Here is a 15,465-nt window from a genome sequence, read left to right as displayed (position 1 = left end):
ATGTAGACTTGTTCACAGGTACTGCAGGCTAGGCCATACATGACAATAAACTGTAATCTACAGCTAAATAAAAATTAGAAGCACTCAAAGAGAACAGACTTCCATCCAGCAGTTGTCACTATTTGCTAGTAATTGAGGGTATTTTTTGAGTTAGAAACTCTAATGGGTATCAATCTCTGTCTCCCCATAGCAAAGAATCCTAAAAAAAAAAAAAAAAAAAAAGAGAAAAACCTCCTGGATCCAGGTAGTGATCTGGATCATGCCCAAAATCTAATAACTTTATATTTATTCCACTTCTTAGATTTCTGAGAATGTGTCCAGAACAAACTAAGAGAAAGGCAGACAGACTGATCCAGCTGAATACATAGCTTCTGTCTTGTTGGAGCTATTAAGATTTCTGATGATATTAGAAAACAACATGACAGCAGGGAATCATTCCTACCTGCAACTCCAAAAAATCCAACTTCCAGACTCTTGGGAAAGTGTTCCAAATTACCGTACATTTGTATCAGTTGAAAATGCAGACTTCCAGTAAGAAACCTTTGACCTTCTGCAGAGCACTCAATCTTCCAGTCATATTCAAATCACACACGAAGGGTCAAAGTTCTCCTGGAAAGATAGGCCTGCTCAAATCAGAGGACACCAGGAAGTTTACATCTGCACCTGGAAAGAAAAGACCTGACCAGCTTACGTCAGGGCTCCGTTTGGATCTTGAAAATCTCAAAATTCCTAACTCCTAACCCTCTTCCCAGTAGAACCCTTCACCCCCAAACTCCACATTTACTGCTAATTCCTAGAGGTTATAGGAGTAGAAAGGGAGACCTCCTGTTGTGGAACCAGCTCCCAGTTTGGCTTCAGGAAGCTGACCTCTTCTCTACCTTCAGATTAGGGTGTATTAGGGTCACACAGCAGGTCTTAACGCCCAGGTCAGATTGTTTTTGCTAAAATCCAGGTTGTTGTGGGTTTTATATTTGGTTTTTCACATTTTGACACAACCCCAAAGCCCCCAGAGGTGGGGGCTGTTTTAATACAACTACAGACATGTGTAGTCAGTGCTTTGCTTGATCACTCAAACTCCTTCATATTTTAGGTAAAGATGAAAAAGAACTAATTGCATACATTATTGTGAGAGCACACAACGGAAAATAAAACATAGACACTTCTACTAAAAGCACAGATTCCAAAAACAGTCACCCCACTATGGTTAAGATTCATCAAACCAGAAGCAAACTTTCTCATTTAATGAAGCGTAGCCATTCAGTGAAGGCCAAATTCATGCTACGTGTTTGAAAAATATGACAAACCACAACATTTCCAGTTGTGCTTTTGGATTAGTTTCCCATAAAAAAAAATCACAATTTTCTACCCGGTTACATGGGTTTGACTGACAATGACGGGTGTAAGCTTAATTTCAAAGCATTTATATATTATGGAATGCAAAGGTTAGGCAAGGAGAAAACTCTGAACTTTTTCCGACGTTCCATCTTCAGTTACTTTCACACAGTGGGATCTGTGGTGATCCTCCAAAAAGATTGTCTGTTCCCCCTTTCACAAGGAGAGCCTTCGTCTGATTACAGATGTACTAGAAAGAGCCCTTCAATACATGGTAGTTTTGCACAAACTGCTGTGTGGTAAGATTTGGAACGATGAGTCCCACCAGTATCTTGACCGAAGATGTCCACAGACGACAGGAGACCGCCGCATCCCGATCCATCTTAACACCATCTGAGAAAACTGGTATCAATGTCACTACATTTCTTTATTCTGAATGTAATCCAAAAATGCCAATGCCAAGGTAAGCTACAAGCTAGCAACAGCTGCAACAACATTATAAACTGACCACAAATAGTTACCTCTATCTGTAACATAGTAGCAGTTCTCTGCGTTTGATTAATCAATGTTGATGGACATCAACGGACAGTCATTAACGGATGACTTGTTCAAATGTGAAAGTCGACACAAATTTGGTGGGCCAAGAGCAGAACTTGCAGGGAATCACAGACTCCTCCACGGTTTACGATTTTTGCCAGAGCGCTGCTTCTTCTTCCTTTGAGGGAAGTGCCATAGCTTATAGCATATAAGCCATGGCACCATGTTTCTTCTTAAGCCCTTCTTGTTTCTTCTTAAGCCCTTCTTATGCCCTATTGGCATTCACATTATTGAGATCCTGTTCGGCCATTTTTATTATGATTCCACCAAACTTTGCTGCGCTACTCCTGTGCCGTTCAGGTCACTTCAATCATTCACATCTCAAACCCTGCAGCTCCTTCGGGAGATGTGTGCTACGACTTTTGTCATTTCAAATCTTTGTAGTGAGTTTGGTGAGTTGGCTCAGGTGTTAGGGGAGGAAGCTGGTCAGGTCTGGCAGGCCCAAACGTGTTGTGAGGGTCTGCTGGGAACGTCTGGCAGAGTCCCCCGTCAGAGCGAGCTTCAACTTCCACCTTCAGCAGAGCTTCAACCATGTCCCGAGTGAGGCGGGGGACATTGAGTCTGAATGGGCTGTGTTCCGTGCCTCTATTGCTGAGGCGACCAGCCGGAACTGTGGCCGTAAGGTCGTTGGTGCCTGTCGTGGCGGTAATCCCAGGATTCATTGGTGGACACCAGCAGTGAGGGATGCCGTCAAGCTGAAGAAGGAGTCCTATCGGGCCTTCTTGGCCTGTGGGACTCTGGAGGCAGCTGATGGGTACCGACAGGCTAAGCGGCATGCGGCTTCGGCTGTCACCAAGACAAAAACTCAGGCATGGGAGGAGTTCGGCGAGGCCATGGAGAAAGACTTCCGGACAGCTTTGAGGCGATTCTGGTCCACCATCCGGCGGCTCAGGAGGGGGAAGCAGTGCTCCATCAACACTGTGTACAGTGGAGATGGGGAGCTGCTGACCTCAACTCGGGACGTTGTGGGTCGGTGGAGGGAATACTTCGAAGACCTCCTCAATCCTACCAACACGTCTTCCGATGAGTAAGCAGAGCTGGGGGACTCAGGGGTGGACTCTCCTATCTCTGGGGCTGAAGTCGCTGAGGTGGTCAAAAAGCTCCTTGGCGGCAAGGCCCCGGGGGTGGATGAGATCCGCCCGGACCGATTAAACCTAAAATGGATTTTTGAACCAGGTTGTAAACATGTTTATTTCTGCTGGAAAGTTGGTCTTTTTAACATGGGAGTCTATGGGGATTTGCTCTGTTTTGCACCCTCTAGTGGATGAAGGGGGAACTGCAGTTTTATGCACTTCCGCATAGGCTTCACTTTTAACTACTGGAGGCTCTGTCCATCTTTCATGTACGGTCTATGGGAATAACCAGCTCATTCAGTATATTCAGGTATCAGCTGACCTCATTCTATAGACACGTAACAATGCTGAACCTGGACCTGAACTTGGATTTGACCAACTGCACCAACCCCAGATCATAGACTGCCCCTGCAGGCTTGTATTAGACACTATGCATGATGTCTGCATCACTTCATTCCCCTTTCTTCTTATTCTGATGCCCTCATCACTCTGGGTTAATCTGGTCTCAGCAGACCACTGGACCTTCTTCCAGCTCCAGAGTCAAGTCCTTATGGTCCAGAGCAAACCAAAGTCTCTTTTTCCAGTAATCCTCACTGATTAGAGGCTTTCTTGAGGCTGTGCAGCTGTTCAGTCCCAGTTCCTGGAGTTCCATCAGACTTTTCATGTGGAAATGTTCTTATTCTCACTATTAAACTTCATCCTGAGTTCTACTGATGTTCTTTTCTCATTTGATTTCCCCCAAATTCAAGTGATCGCCACCATTACGGATTATTTTTATATCTTTATGATGGTTCATCATCCAGCATCCAGGATGCTGTGGGGCTGTCCTGGCTGACACGCCTCTGCAGCATCGCATGGACATCGGGGAGAGTGCCGCTGGACCGGCAGATTGGGGTGGTGGTCCCCCTTTATAAGAAGGGGGACCGGAGGGTGTGTTCCAATTACAGGGGAATCACATAACTTATATGGACAGAATTTCTAGGTGCAGCCGAGGTGTTGAGGGGATCCGGCTTGGTGGCCTCAGGATTGGGTCTCTGCTTTTTGCAGATGACTTGGTCCTGTTGGCTTCATAAACATGAATAAACATAAATAAACATGTTTATTCCTGCTGTAAACATGTTTATTTCTGGTTTTTATGGTGATATTTAGTTTTTGCAAAGTTCGCAAAATTTCTAGGTGTGATGGAAACGCAGGGTTTTCAGTGTGGGAGGGGGCACATGCCACAGGGGTCTGAAGCCAGACGCAGCTGATAGGCTTGTCTTTTTTGCCAAAAATGGGTAAACTAAACAAAAACAGCAATAATGTAATAATACATGTATGTTAGAAATATAGCTTTTATTAACATTCAGGGATTTTTTAAAAAGTAGTATTTTGTATCAAAGAGGCCAATTTTCCCAAAACACATGTTAAGTGTTAAGAAACATTCATTTTTATTCCCTCATTGCCAATGTGGGAAATTGTTTTGGTTATTTAATGTCGAAATACTCTAAAAGGAATCACTATTTTTCTTCCAAGAGGAGGCATTTTTATTTATTTATCAGTTTTTTATTTTAGAATAAAGTTACACAAGCGAGATGAGGCCTATTCTTTAATGTATGATCGAAACTTAAAAACTCACAGTGGAAACGCACTAAGTACAAACATGTTACTTATGATGTTTACAGCGGCAGCGCCTGCATCTCTTTTTACAATTTAACAGCTTGTTTAGTTGCACTCTAAATTTAGGTAAACTTTTAGGCTGATCGCAATAAAAGCATTTTTGAAAAAGAATTATTTCACATTTGTCATTTTTTTCTTTTTCTTTACAGTAAAGGGAAAAAAATTGATTAAAATCGGAAATCGGATTTGGTTTAAAAAAAATCGGAGATTTTATTTTTTGGCCATATCGCCCAGCCCTACTAGGAACCTGAAAAAGGAACAACTGCCAGCCATCCCATCAGAGGAGTTTTTTCTGCTTGAGGATTTTATTTGACGTCATCACTTCATTTTACTGGATCTCTCTTCTAAAGGATTGAACATTTCTGTTCCATTTGCATTCATTTATTTGAAGTATTTGTGTTATTGTTCCGAAAGTCTGTTTTAAAATAAAAACATTGACATTAGAGTGTTTTACCTTATTATAAAAAGTTTAAAAAAAGTATGGAAATACAAAATGGCCTCAATATCAAAACAGAAACGTCGTATCGTGACAACCCCGGCTAAGTGATTACTGCTAGTAAAGAAAAACTGCTGTACTGTCTTGCTGGTAGTATCCTGATATATCGCAATATATCGTATAGTGATACGTATCGTATCGCCAGATTCTTTCCAATACCTGAGTCCATGTGTATGCGCAGCTTGTGCATGTGTGTGTACTAAACATTGAGTTATCATGGGAATGCAACCAGACCCCTCCATGGACCAGGGGCAGATCCAGAAGGCACCAAGTTCCAAACAGCCAGCAGCTGAGCTGAGACTGCCAACGCGAGCCACAGGTCGAAACCACAAACAGAAAAGCCCCGCCACCAGGAGTACGACCCAAGTAAGCCAGGCCAACAGCCCGCTCACCCTGCCAGGCACCAGCCCACCAAGCCAAAGGAAGAGCATGGAACCCAGAGCCCTTAACTCAATGAAAACTGGGGGGTAGTAACCACACTGTGAGGGGCCCCACAAGCAGCCCGAAGCCCCCTAAGGGACACTCTACATGAGACACCCACCAGACCTCTCCCTCAGAATCTGGTTCAGATATTATTTACATTTAACATGGAATTCCACACCATTAGTCTTTTCTTCTATAAACTTTTTATCCTGTAAGGTGTGACGTCTGAATTTTTTTTTCTCATTAAAAGGTGTTTTTCTCCTCTCTGTATGAATAAAAAATACTGTAAAGTATCGAGCACCATCCTTAGTATCAGTCATGTTTGAAATAGTTTTTTTTAGTTTATTTCAGTCTCATATTGCATGAACAAAGTGAAAAACAAAATGAAAAACAAAACTGTGGCTGTAAAGGCACAGGCAGAAGCAAAGCTTATTAACGCCCACCTATATTACATTAAACATTTTACCACTACAAGTAATTAAACAAAGGAGTTTAACAAGGAAAAGGAAATGCTGTAACAACTTCCATTTACAATTCCAGTTTCATTTGTAGCCATATTTATCAATCAAGGACTTATGTAATACTTTTTTGAAAACTGCTAAAGAACTGCGTGAGTTCGCCTTATTCCAAACTTGAACTCCTGCAAAGGAGATACTTCTAGTTTGAATATTTTTCTTAGCCCTTGGTAAAGGAAATTTACATTGGTCATGGAAATCATATTTGCTTTCAGGAATTGAAAAGAACTTTAGGATGCAATCAGGAGTGGCTCTTGTTTTAACTTTAAGCATAAATTGCATCGTTCGATAGTAGTATAAATCGTGTAATTTCAAGATACGAGATTTTGAACAATTTGTTTGTGTGCGCATAATAACCCGCATTGTTAATTATTCTTATTGCTTGTTTCTGTTTTAAAACACTGTACCAATTGGCTTTAATTAGGTCATTCTTTGGAGCTTCTTGTCTGTTCTGGCTTTTGAGTCTACCTAACCTAAATGATGGCACATCCTGTTTAGTCACATTGTTTAGCTTTGAGCTGTGTATTATTGCAAAAATGTCATTTAAGAACAGACCTGTTGTATGGCCATAAAGAGCTGAGAAAATGTTATTGATAAGTGTCGTACTGTCTTTTGTAATTCTACTAGGTTTATTTATGAGGCCGAAGGCTGAAACTAAATACTGTATTACAAACCTCTGTTGCCAACTTATGTTCTTTCCATTTTAACAAATCTATATTGAAGTCTCCACAGAGAAAATACACTTTTTACAGACATTTCCCAGTATCTCAACATTACTAGTAAATTGCTCTATGCAAGTACCAGGTGTCCTGTAAACACAAGTTAGAGCAGTGCTTTTAGATTTCTCCAAATTAATCTCAACAGCGAGGCTTTCCATAATATTCTCTACAACTGAAGTGTCAATTACTTTGCATTGTAGATCTTTTAACATAGACGCCAACACCACCACCCTGTTTATTTCTCCGGTTTGCCCCATAGAAATCGTAGTCCTCTAGTGTAAAATTTCTATCTTTTTGGTCTTGTATCCAAGTCTCTCTTATTGCAACAATTTGGAATGTATGCTTCAATGAATTTATACATTTGTTTAAGTGATCAAAATTTGCATAAAAGCTCTACTATTAAAGTGTATGAATGAAAATCCTTCTAAATTATCATTATTCCACTGATTGTCACTATAATATTTTGCATTACGCATATAATTTTCACCAGCATTTAACTCAGGATTGATATTATTTTTAAAAGAAAATAGCTTATGATCAGTCCTGTGAAGGCAACTTAATTTAAACTCTTCATTTGAACAGATATCAGGATCATTATTCAAATGTACACTTTGATCCAATGAGTATGATGATTCATTTGTCATGTTTCATAATATTCCATAAATATTCATTTGTCATGCAGTCAACATTTTTAAGAAGTAAGTAAAGAAACATAATAAATAAAAAGGAGTCACTCATTTAGGAGGGGAAATTCAGATTGACCTTTTTGCCGTTATTACCCAAATTGTTCCAAGTCCCTCAAGGTGCTTATCATGGCTGTTTTAGCTTGCTCTGGTGTCCCATTTAACTGAACAAACTTTACTATTTCTGGTCCAGGTGGATCTTTTGCTGCTTTCTGAGGATGTGGCAGTGTCCATGTCAGGCGCTCGTTGATGTAGACTCCAGTTTCTTTCAGCTTTTTAGCCTTTCTCAGAACTTCAGCTTCAGCTCCGATTAGCAAACGGTACAAAACTTGTAGATTTGGATTTTTCCTTCTTTGGAAAAGCATAGCAAGCAGAGATCTACTGCTTCTCTTCTGGAATATTTCTGTTATTATTAAAGTTTGCAACTCTTCTGGGGGTCCATCCTCACCTAGTGGGGGTCCATCCTCACCTAGTGGGGGTCTATCCTCACCTAGTGGGGGTCAATCCTCACCTAGTGGGGGTCTATCCTCATCTAGTGTCCATCCTTACCTTGTGGGGGTCCATCCTCACCTAGTGGGGGTCAATCCTCACCTAGTGGGGGTCTATCCTCACCTAGTGGGGGTCAATCCTCACCCAGAGGGGGTCAATCCTCACCCAGAGGGGGTCCATCCTCATCTAGTGTCCATCCTTACCTTGTGGGGGTCCATCCTCACCTAGTGTCCCACCTTACCTTGTGGGGTTCCATCCTCACCTAGTGGGGGTCCATCCTCATCTAGTGTCCATCCTTACCTTGTGGGGGTCCATCCTCACCTAGTGTCCCTCCTTACCTTGTGGGGGTCCATCCTCATCTAGTGTCCCACCTTACCTAGTGGGGGTCCATCTCACCTAGTGGGGGTCCATCCTCACCCAGAGGGGGTCCATCCTCATCTAGTGTCCATCCTCACCTAGTGTCCCACCTTACCTTGTGGGGGTCCGTCCTCACCTTGTGGGGGTCCATCCTCACCTAGTGAGGGTCCATCCTCACCTAGTGTCCCTCCTTACCTTGTGGGGGTCCATCCTCACCTAGTGTCCCACCTTACCTTGTGGGGGTCCATCCTTACCTTGTGGGGGTCCATCCTCACCTAGTGTCCCACCTTACCTTGTGGGGGTCCATCCTCACCTAGTGTCCCTCCTTACCTTGTGGGGGTCCATCCTCACCTAGTGGGGGTCCATCCTCACCTAGTGGGGGTCCACCTTGTGTGACTCCAGCTGTTGCTTGGGCATAGCGGCCATGTTTCCAACCCAGAGATAATTAGTTCTCCAGATCGAGCATTTTGCTCTCGATCGTCCAGTCTTTTCTCAAGAAGCTCAATCCTCTGATCCTTTCGCTTAATCATGGTTCATGGTCACGGGCTTGCTCCTAGATGCCTTTAAAGTTGATCTGCTGTTGAACCAGCTGGCCGATTTCTCCAAACATAAAGTTGAGAGATTTTTTAATTTAAAGTTGTGCTAACTTTTTTGAAGTTGCCATATTGTCCACTTCTTTGATTTATCAGTTCTATCAATGCTATTTCTAAGCGACTTGACAAGTCTCCTCAGAATGGCTCCCAGTGAAAGCATCAGAGTAAAATTTACTTGGCTGCAATATTCTGTAAAATCTTCCAAAAACTTTGTTTAGCATTCAAGGTTTTCTGATTTTGATCCAATGGCGCAATATTTTGAAGATTCATAATAGATTGAGTTGCTTGCAGAGAAGCTGCAGAGAAGCTGCAGCAGTTCCTCCATTTTAGTGACGTGACAACCCTAGTTACAACACAAGGAGGGATACATCTGTCCAGATTTCAACCTTTTAAGACCAGGACGAAACTATTCTGACAGATAGGCTTTTCTTTAAATGCCCCGTCCAGCTATTGCTGCTCCTTTCATTCACCACCAACTGAAAGAAGCCCTGAGATGCTCATTACATCGCTATGAAGGTCGATGCAAAGCAAAAATAAAGCCTCAGCAAAATGACTTGAGGAAAATCAGGGAAGTGAGAAAGACCAAGCCTTTCTCTGAACTTGGAACACCCCACATGGTCTGGAACAAGTCAGCAGAAAGGTTGTCACAAGTAAAACTGATGGAAAAGACATTAGAGTAGGGGAAAGATGACATCTGTGCAGTGTGGCAGCCATAAAACCAGACCTGGCTAACAAGAACACTTCGACCAAGGTGGGAAGGCCATACTTGCACCCATAGAGACTCCCATTTTCCACCAGTACAACAAACACTCTATATGTCCTGAATAAACTATTCTTAAAAATGCACCAACAGCTGTTGATCTTATATGGATGAACACAGTTTAATATGCTTTCACAAGTACCAAAATACAGGCCAGGTCCAAAACAGTCTTCATCAGCACATTTCTTCATTTACAGCACCTTCGTATTGTTATGAGAAAAACCCTTCAACATGAATATTGCTAAAACCCTGCAGATTAATTCCCTCTGCAGGCTGTGTCAGCAGTGGTACCTGTTTTGGGATGTACTACAACAGTACTGCAGCTCAGTTGGCCGGTGCTGTGGTCATTTTTCATGGTGCTGAAAGACTCAGAAAGCAGTGTGCAAAACTTGCTAAGTCAAAATAAATTACAAGGATGCCTTGTCGAATCATTTAAACCCCTTGCACCGATTTTCTTAACTGCTTAATCCATGTAAAGGGAGGCAGGGAAGCTGGAGCCTGTCCCAGCAAGCCTTAGGCAAGAGGCAGGGTACATTCTGGACAGGTTTCCAGTCCATCACAGGGCCTCATTTAAAACCAGCAATCTGAATTACCACCATCCACAAGTTCACAAACAATGGTGGGAAACTACAGCTGCTAACGTTAGCCTTCATATGGTACAGAATTTGATAACCTTTAGAAAGAAAATACCGCTTTATCGGTAAATATCAGTTATCGGGCAAAAATACAACAATTATATGTGACATCGGCTACAATCTTCTGGTTGGTGCATCCGTACCAGGTGGAGAACATTCTGGTTGGTGCATCCGTACCGGGTGGAGAACATTCTGGTTGGTGCATCCATACCGGGTGGAGAACATTCTGGTTGGTGCGTCCGTACCGGGTGGAGAACATTCTGGTTGGTGCGTCCGTACCGGGTGGAGAACATTCTGGTTGGTGCGTCCGTACCGGGTGGAGAACATTCTGGTTGGTGCATCCGTACCGGGTGGAGAACATTCTGGTTGGTGCGTCCGTACCGGGTGGAGAACATTCTGGTTGGTGCGTCCATACCGGGTGGAGAACATTCTGGTTGGTGCATCCGTACCGGGTGGAGAACATTCTGGTTGGTGCATCCGTACCGGGTGGAGAACATTCTGGTTGGTGCATCCGTACCGGGTGGAGAACATTCTGGTTGGTGCATCCGTACCGGGTGGAGAACATTCTGGTTGGAGAACATTCTGGTTGGTGCATCCGTACCGGGTGGAGAACATTTTGGTTGGTGCATCCGTACCGGGTGGAGAACATTCTGGTTGGTGCGTCCGTACCGGGTGGAGAACATTCTGGTTGGTGCGTCCGTACCGGGTGGAGAACATTCTGGTTGGTGCATCCGTACCGGGTGGAGAACATTCTGGTTGGTGCATCCGTACCGGGTGGAGAACATTCTGGTTGGTGCATCCGTACCGGGTGGAGAACATTCTGGTTGGTGCATCCGTACCGGGTGGAGAACATTCTGGTTGGTGCATCCGTACCGGGTGGAGAACATTCTGGTTGGTGCATCCGTACCGGGTGGAGAACATTCTGGTTGGTGCGTCCGTACCGGGTGGAGAACATTCTGGTTGGTGCGTCCGTACCGGGTGGAGAACATTCTGGTTGGTGCGTCCGTACCGGGTGGAGAACATTCTGGTTGGTGCGTCCGTACCGGGTGGAGAACATTCTGGTTGGTGCGTCCGTACCGGGTGGAGAACATTCTGGTTGGTGCATCCGTACCGGGTGGAGAACATTCTGGTTGGTGCATCCGTACCGGGTGGAGAACATTCTGGTTGGTGCATCCGTACCGGGTGGAGAACATTCTGGTTGGTGCATCCGTACCGGGTGGAGAACATTCTGGTTGGTGCATCCGTACCGGGTGGAGAACATTCTGGTTGGTGCATCCGTACCGGGTGGAGAACATTCTGGTTGGTGCGTCCGTACCGGGTGGAGAACATTCTGGTTGGTGCGTCCGTACCGGGTGGAGAACATTCTGGTTGGTGCGTCCGTACCGGGTGGAGAACATTCTGGTTGGTGCGTCCGTACCGGGTGGAGAACATTCTGGTTGGTGCATCCGTACCGGGTGGAGAACATTCTGGTTGGTGCATCCGTACCGGGTGGAGAACATTCTGGTTGGTGCGTCCGTACCGGGTGGAGAACATTCTGGTTGGTGCATCCGTACCGGGTGGAGAACATTCTGGTTGGTGCATCTGTACCAGGTGGATAATATGGAGGAAAACTCAGCTTTCTACTTAACAGGAAGAAAGCGAAGGCCTGGGGCTGCTTTGATTTGCATCGTGATAAGCTGCCAACGACCATACATACAACCCATAAGATGCACTTATTAAACTAGTTTTTATTACTAAATTCCTTTTTGGCCTCTTAAAGCAGCTCTATGATGCTATGTCTACATTTCTCAGCTGTTTACAGTGTCATAGGGATAAAAACTCATCAGACATGTGGGTGGCGCCATTTTTTATCACCTTAATGCATGTTTCAGTTTTCCAGCACTCTACGTTTGGTTTCCATGGTGACGGAAACCAGTGGTTTTAGAGAGTTTTTCCTGCTTGGAGAGTCTCATGACATCTTGGGGAAGGACTCAGTGATTGGTCATCTTCTTCAGGTTGTGCACGTTCATGAGGAGAAAGCCACGCCCACCATCAATGCTCAGTAAAACTACTCCTAGCAGTTGACCAATCAGATGCAGCTTTCTCTGTTGGCTTGTTTCTGGCTGATCTGAGTGTATCAATACAACATGAATGAAGAGCTTTGTGGAAAATGATTATTTGTTGCCTTTCTGGACCTGCATTTTAACATAAATTAGACTGAAAATGTTGCATCACAGAGACTATTCAATAACACATGCACACACACACACACACACGTACACACACACACACACACACACACACACACACACACACACAAACACACACACAGTCACTAGTGGGAACTAAAGAGCTTCTACTGGGAACTAAAGAGCTTCTACTGGGAACTAAAGAGCTTCTACTGAGAACTAAAGAGCTTCTACTGGGAACTAAAGAGCTTCTGCTGGGGAACTAAAGAGATTCTGCTGGGAACTAAAGAGATTCTACTGGGAACTAAAGAGCTTCTACTGGGAACTAAAGAGCTTCTGCTGGGGAACTAAAGAGATTCTACTGGGAACTAAAGAGATTCTACTGGGAACTAAAGAGCTTCTACTGAGAACTAAAGAGCTTCTACTGGGAACTAAAGAGCTTCTACTGGGAACTAAAGAGCTTCTGCTGGGGAACTAAAGAGATTCTGCTGGGAACTAAAGAGATTCTACTGGGAACTAAAGAGCTTCTACTGGGAACTAAAGAGCTTCTACTGGGAACTAAAGAGTTTCTACTGAGAACTAAAGAGCTTCTACTGGGAACTAAAGAGCTTCTACTGGGAACTAAAGAGCTTCTGCTGGGGAACTAAAGAGATTCTGCTGGGAACTAAAGAGATTCTACTGGGAACTAAAGAGCTTCTACTGGGAACTAAAGAGCTTCTATTGGGAACTAAAGAGTTTCTACTGAGAACTAAAGAGCTTCTACTGGGAACTAAAGAGCTTCTACTGGGAACTACAGAGCTTCTGCTAGGGAACTAAAGAGATTCTACTGGGAACTAAAGAGCTTCTACTGGGAACTAAAGAGTTTCTACTGAGAACTAAAGAGCTTCTACTGGGAACTAAAGAGCTTCTACTGGGAACTAAAGAGTTTCTACTGAGAACTAAAGAGCTTCTACTGGGAACTAAAGAGTTTCTACTGAGAACTAAAGAGATTCTGCTGGGAACTAAAGAGCTTCTGCCGTGTGGAAAGGTGTAATCTACCATGGACCTTTACCATGTAGAAAGAAGAACCGGGATGGGTGCGTGAGCCGCTCCAGTCATTCCTTTTATGGCTGGAATAGGATCCATTATCAAATTCAACAGTCTTCCACAAACATCTGTGACCGACCAGTTAGATAACCCTTAACCCCCAGCCTGAACATGTTCATTCAGCAGCAGTCACCAAAACAGAACCGCGTCTTTCACTCCATGATCCAAAACAGAACCATGGACATTTTCTCCATGATCCAAAACAGAACCATGGACCTTCACTCTATGGTCCAAAACAGAACCATGGACCTTCACTCCATGATCAAAAACAGAACCATGGACCTTCACTCTATGGTCCAAAACAGAACCATGGACCTTCACTCCATGATCAAAAACAGAACCATGGACCTTCACTCTATGGTCCAAAACAGAACCATGGACCTTCACTCCATGATCCAAAACAGAACCATGGACCTTCACTCTATGGTCCAAAACAGAACCATGGACCTTCACTCCATGATCCAAAACAGAACCGTGTCTTTCACTCCATGATCCAAAACAGAACCGTGTCTTTCACTCCATGATCCAAAACAGAACCGTGTCTTTCACTCCATGATCCAAAACAGAACCATGGACCTTCACTCCATGATCCAAAACAGAACCGTGTCTTTCACTCCATGATCCAAAACAGAACCGTGTCTTTCACTCCATGATCAAAAACAGAACCGTGTCTTTCACTCCATGATCCAAAACAGAACCGTGTCTTTCACTCCATGATCCAAAACAGAACCATGGACCTTCACTCCATGATCCAAAACAGAACCATGGACCTTCACTCCATGATCCAAAACAGAACCGTGTCTTTCACTCCATGATCCAAAACAGAACCGTGTCTTTCACTCCATGATCCAAAACAGAACCATGGACCTTCACTCCATGATCCAAAACAGAACCGTGTCTTTCACTCCATGATCCAAAACAGAACCATGGACCTTCACTCCATGATCCAAAACAGAACCGTGTCTTTCACTCCATGATCCAAAACAGAACCGTGTCTTTCACTCCATGATCCAAAACAGAACCGTGTCTTTCACTCCATGATCCAAAACAGAACCGTGTCTTTCACTCCATGATCCAAAACAGAACCGTGTCTTTCACACTATGGGGTTTTCTCCAGGACGTAGTCGGAGTCTTTAAGGACTTCTACTGACGTTTTTAACTCCAGCGGCGCTTCTGAGAAGTTGTAAAACTAGCTAAAAGTGACACAACAGTTTAAACCCATTAACTTAAATCTGCTGTCAGACCACACACTGCACTGTTCAGCCGAATGCGCTGGTATCTAGTGAGTCAGGATCCTTTCTAGAAGTTAGACACAGCCTGTCAGGGTCATTTCCAGTAATTAGACCCAGCCTGTAAAAGAAGGAGCATCGTTTACCTTGAAGCGTTTCTGGCCCGCAACAACACACGTCTCGCGCTTCCCATCCACCAAACTACTTTCCTGCTATTATTAGAGGAAAACAGTCGCATCTAAAAAGCTAAATGTCGTTTTCCTAACAGATAAACCACCATGGAAAGACTGTCTTAAAGCTAGCCAGCGTCCTGTTAGCTCCCGTTGACGTCCGACAGCCTACAACCGGCCTTTCGGCCTAAACTGTTTACATGTACAGAGCATGCGCAAACCAGGGAAAACACTGCCACCCGCTGTCCAGAATGCGGAACTGCACCTGAGAGGTTTTAAAGCCATTTCACAGAAACTGATCAACTTCACACATAGAAAAACACGTTTTCTCAGAAGTCAGTGAACAACATTCATTTCATTCATTTTCTAAACCGCTTAATCCGATTCAGGGTCACGGGGAGCTGGAGCCTATCCCAGCTGGCTTAGGGCAAAAGGCAGGGTACACCCTGGACAGCTTGCCAGTCCATCACAGGGCCACACA

At 44.0% G+C, this 15,465-nt stretch overlaps 1 protein-coding gene across 1 annotated transcript in view; it reads right to left on the bottom strand.

Moving 5' to 3' along the window:
• LOC306759986 (ecotropic viral integration site 5 protein homolog) overlaps window positions 1-15,163 on the bottom strand; it is a gene marked incomplete at its 3' end in the record, with an annotated part of 63,343 nt that extends 48,180 nt beyond the window's left edge. The window contains exon 1 of the mRNA XM_079245732.1: window positions 14,961-15,163. The remainder of the gene's footprint in view (window positions 1-14,960) is intronic.
• Window positions 15,164-15,465: the final 302 nt, after the last annotated feature.

Source organism: Telmatherina bonti (genome assembly GCF_933228915.1).
Source record: "Telmatherina bonti genome assembly, chromosome: 8".
NCBI classification, from domain to species: domain Eukaryota; kingdom Metazoa; phylum Chordata; class Actinopteri; order Atheriniformes; family Telmatherinidae; genus Telmatherina; species Telmatherina bonti.
The sequence above is the reverse complement of the archived record's forward strand: the minus strand, read 5'-3'. Positions and strand labels throughout refer to the sequence as shown.